Source organism: Delphinapterus leucas, chromosome 5, assembly GCF_059928025.1.
Source record: "Delphinapterus leucas isolate spDelLeu-1000000601 "Yukka" chromosome 5, BTC_Dleu_Yukka2, whole genome shotgun sequence".
Classification (NCBI taxonomy): Eukaryota; Metazoa; Chordata; class Mammalia; order Artiodactyla; family Monodontidae; genus Delphinapterus; species Delphinapterus leucas.
In genome coordinates, this window is record NC_143133.1 from 71,144,566 (window position 1) to 71,149,628 (window position 5,063).

The 5,063-nt window shown below is 38.3% G+C and overlaps 1 protein-coding gene across 5 annotated transcripts in view; it reads right to left on the reverse strand.

Moving 5' to 3' along the window:
* TEC (tec protein tyrosine kinase) overlaps window positions 1–5,063 on the reverse strand; it is a 149,427-nt gene that overhangs the window by 98,766 nt on the left and 45,598 nt on the right. The window contains exon 1 of one of the 5 annotated variants that reach the window (XM_022564724.2): window positions 3,527–3,628. The exons of the other annotated variants lie outside the window; for them this stretch is intronic. The gene's annotated coding sequence lies outside the window, so the exon portion shown is untranslated. Of the gene's footprint in view, window positions 1–3,526; window positions 3,629–5,063 lie in introns of those variants that run through there. 5 annotated transcript variants of the gene reach the window in all.

The window sequence follows — 5,063 nt, forward strand, 5'->3', positions numbered from 1 at the left end:
AAACTTAACACAGTCTTTGAACACCAACATTCTTTTTTTTATTGAAGTATAGTTGATTTACAATATTGTGTTAGTTTCAGGTACACAGCAAAGTAATTCAGGTATATTTTTTCAGATTATTTTCCACTGTAGATTATTACCAGAGATTGAATATAGTTCCCTGTGCTACACAGCAAATTCTTGTTGCTTATCTTGAACACCAATATTCTGAAGTAGGTAACGGACACTGTTCAGGTAATGAACACTGTTTTACCAATGAGAAACCCAAACCACCAAGAAGTTACATTCTCTGCCCAGTGTTGCAAATCAGAGTACCAGACTAATGGATCTCAGTTTCATGGTCTAGCAATTTTAGCCAAAAGATATAAAAACTCTTTTTCATCATAAAAAATTCTGCCTGAAAATATATATATATTTTTTTATATATATATATTTAAAATGGCTACTAAGGCTACCCAGCCTACTCTATACACCCTTTCATAACATGTTTAATCAAGGGAACAGAGGTGACTGTGAGTTACCAAATGATAGGATGGTAAGCGGTATAGTAAATAAGAACCAAACAGCCTAGTTATCAGGGTAGAAAAAGGATGAACTCCTTACAGGAAGGAGCAAAGAGTGATTTAAGGTTGTTGAAATTCTCACCTTACTAGGTTAAGCCATATGAAATTGCCAATGTTCGGCAATATTTTACCTACAAAATCAGCAATACTATCTAATTCAATCTAATACTTGTTAATGCCCTAAGATTAGTAAACTTTAGTTAAAGCCCTCAATTTTGGAATTTATACATCAGAACGCATTGCCTATTACACATCTTGCCATAGGTTTATGACAAAGTTAGTGCCTGTTTGCAATTTTAAGAAATCTAGCATGAATAAACATCAGACTGACATTTACTTGAGAAATCAAATGTGTGCCTGCCAACAGTACCTGTAGATTATATTTCAATTCAAAAGTACCTAAAATGGGTAGCTACTATATAGGAACAAATCTTACCATGCTCTCTTCTGCAACGTATACTCTCAGCTTAAGCCCCAATTTTATTTTGTAAAAGGGGAATTGAGTAGCAGAAACACAAGCAAAGAAGAAAAAAATGCTAGGCTGACTTCAATCAGAATAAAGGGTACATTCTAGGCTCCCCACTTATCATGAATTGGAGCTATTCCAGGATCAGGCAGCTTTGTAGCTCTAGAAGGAAGTAACACTTTAGCCCTCAGGTCTTCCTTGCCTATGAAACAAAGGCACCCAGGGATAACCTGTATTAAAGTCTTGACTGTGTCTTCTTTCAACCAACTGATATTGTAGCAGGCTACAAAGTTTTGAGTAGCCTTGTCTGGTGACCTATTGAACCTAGGTCTAGATAAGAGAAGACTCAAAAGGTCAAAAGGCAAAAGTTACAGAGGCCAGCTGACTTATCTCATCTTTCCTGGTCCCCATCCAGCCCACTGCCAAATGGTGGGTGATCACAGTGCTGTACTGGGGGCCAAGTGAACCTGGAAATAGACTGAGCAGTGCTGCACTAAGAATAGTTGTTTCTTATTGTCCATATAATACAGGTACATGCATTGATTTAACATGTGCTCTTTAAGACAAGTTTGGGTTTCACAATGAAGGTCCCCACTGTGGTCCTTGGCTATGACTGTGGTTGAGGGCCTCCTGGCTGATAAAGAGGAAGAGAAAAGAAAGAGAGAGAAAAAGAACAATGGATGGAGAAAAGAAACCATGTGTAATACCGTTACCCGAAAACTGGACTTGCCTCTTGGTGGGTATTGAGCCAAAAGACAGAACCAAACCAAAGAGCAGAAGGAAGGATTTATTTCTTGCAGCAAGTAAAGAGGACAACAGGGATATTTCCCAAAGCGGTGTCTCCCCAAACAGCAAGATTGGGGCTGGAGCAAAGAGAATTCAGCATAGAATTGGGGAAAGGTTGACAGAGTCCAGGCACTAGTTGACTGAAGTCAGAAGGGTCAGCAAAGGTTGAAATCATCATTCCTTAGGTTCTAGTTGATCTGGTGGTTGAACCCTCAAGAGGGTGTGCATTCTGCAAAACAGCTCAAGAATGTGCTTCAGGCTAATCCTTACCTTTGAAATCGTAAACTGATATATTATGGTTAAGTTATCTCCCTGGCCTGGGAACAGCTGTTTGTTTTTACCTTCTTTTGCTCCCTTAAAATCATTAACTACTGAGACCTATTCTTCTGCAAGGGCAAGCATGGTGGCCGGGCTTAGATCACACAATGGCTTAGGCCTAAAAGGGCCGGGTTCTCTTCCTCTGGGGACCCCCACCCTATATGCTTACAATACCTCAAAGCATCAACAAATATATTTACTCTATAGGTGATTCATAGTTAAGTGATTCTAGAGAGAAGCAAAAGTTGTCATAAAAATTACTCACTGATCAATTAACCACATAGGTCCCAATCAAATATTCCTTCCACATTACTAGGTTTTGCTTCTCTCACTGAATAAGGGAATGCAACAGTCAACAACTTCAAATACTCAAAAGATAAGGGTTTTCAAAAAGTCAATAATGAGAATAATGTTGGAGAATTGCTCCCATCACACTCAATGCCACTGGCAAATGAGGATCCTGCAGTTAGTTAGCTAGTAAAAATAATATATAATAACACAACAAGTGTCAAGAATGACTTACACTTAAATTACTAAAGCACACTGAAGCAGACTGCTTTTTGCCCCCTGCCCTCATCCATTCTTCCCTTCTTCCTGGACGTATGGACTAGAGATGATACTTCCCAACCTTCTTGGCAGTGACATGTGGCCATCTAAGGTCAAGCCAAGCGGATGTGTGCAGAAGTGATGTGTGGGCCAACTTCAACTTAAAGACAAGCTACTCTCCCCGGATTTAGGGCATTTTTCACCTCCCCACCAGCCGGAAAGTACACATGGCAGACTCAACTTTATGCATTCAAGGTATCACTGTAGACAAGAGCAAGGGAGGAACAAGATGGAACCTAGTTCTTTTTTTTTTTTTTTTAACATCTTTATTGGAGTATAATTGCTTTACATGGTGTGTCAGTCTCTTGGAACCTAGTCCTTGAATGACTTCATGGAGCAGAGCTGCCTATCAGCCTAGACTTGGTACCCTACTTTGAGAGATTAACACACCTCTATCTTATTTTAGAAATGACATATGATGGTTTCTTTGTTACAGTGACTTAATCTTTATTCTACCGCATGGATACACCCTTGCAAAAACTGATAAAGCTTTCTAACGCTTTCGAAAAAAATGACCCTCTTTAGATCTGTGCTAATTTAAACGTAAAGGCTGTCACAACTTTCTATCATGCATTTTCATCAGAAAAATAATCTCAAGAAAACAACTAATATTTGATTGCATCTTTGTTCTAAGAGTTAACAATTATAATCTAAATGGTGCCATATATGAGATAAAATAAACATTTTCACTTTATTTTTCATGATAAAGTCTGAATCATAAGGGTTTGTGTTCTTTTGTTTTTTGGGTTTTTTTGGTTTTTGTTTTGTTTTGTTTTTTACTACTTACTATGAAACATAAGTGGATTCACTTTGACAACATTCTGGCATTAATTCTCCTCCCATGAAGGAATTTCTGATACACAGCAAATATTTCTCTTTCTGCTTCTTGCTAATTCAGAAGGAAACAACCAGTGAAAACAAGACATTAATAACAAGTTTCTCAAGTAGGTAAAGTGATTTTCAGCAACTATACTAGAAAAAAACATAAAAGTAACTTGGAAATTATATATAAAATAACACCAAAATGTGTTCCTTTACTATATTAATCTAAATTGTTTTTAATATGAAACATTCATCTATGTCAACATATTATTTTCCTATTGTTTTCAAAATAGGAATAAAGAACCCAAGTCATTATCGCATTCGGTTTTTTTACAGAATGAGCAAGCTTCTTTAACAAAAATTTCAAGAACAAAAACAGTGAGATTGAGGAGGAACCAATAGACTTTAAAAGTCTTACGAGATGGGGCTTCCCTGGTGGTGCAGGGGTTGAGAGTCTGCCTGCCGATGCAGGGGACACGGGTTCGTGGCCCGGTCCGGGAGGATCCCACATGCCACGGAGCGGCTGGGCCCGTGAGCCATGGCCGCTGGGCCTGCGCGTCCGGAGCTTGTGCTCTGCAACGGGAGAGACCACAGCAGTGAGAGGCCCGCGTACCGCAAAAAAAAAAAAAGTCTTACGAGACAGTTGAAATGTGTGAGACAACTGTGGCAACTTGAATACTAACTGTATATTGGTGATATTTAAGTTTGTGGTAAGATTTTGATGGTAACAAAATAGTGTTAGGTTGTTCTGGAGTTTTTTGGTGCGATGATGGTATTGTGGTTGTACTTTTAAGAGTTCTTATCTTTTAGAGATACATACTGAAAAATTTACAGATAAAATAACGTCTGTGATTTGCTTTATAACCTGGTAAGGGGGATATGGGAGCACAGACAAAATTATTCATGAGTTGATAACTGTTGAAGCTGAGTGAGGCACACAGGAAGAGTTCATGATACTTTATTTTTGTCTGTGTTTGAAATTTTCCATAATAAAAACTTTTGAAATATGTTTAAGGGAATAGCATGGTTTTCCATGTCCCTGTCATCCAACCCTTTGGAACTGGTAAGAAAGAGAACAGAAAAAGATGAAAGGAGAAAGAGAAGGGAGAGAGGGGGAATAAAAGAACCAAGGCAGCCAAATAAAAGTAGAAAAAGGTGGGTGGGCTCTCCTTCCTCCAGGATATTATTACCACACTACCCAGCTCATCACGGAAGCTCTTCCAATGATCCCAATGATTCCCTGAGTCAGCAGAACTTCATGGCAAGGTAATGTGATACCATTTCTTCCCCAACAGACAGGAATATGTGGTTTCTGGGTTATTTTTATGGTTATTTTATGGTTATGTGGTTATTTTTATCTTCCAAAAATAAAACCACAGTCTATGCAACATTTGTCCTTGTTATAACTCCTCTTCTTCCCTCTATTTCCTTTCCTTTCCCCTGTTCAAATTTCATGAAAGCAGAAGTTAGCTTTTCAAGCCTAAAGCACAATAAAAAGAAAA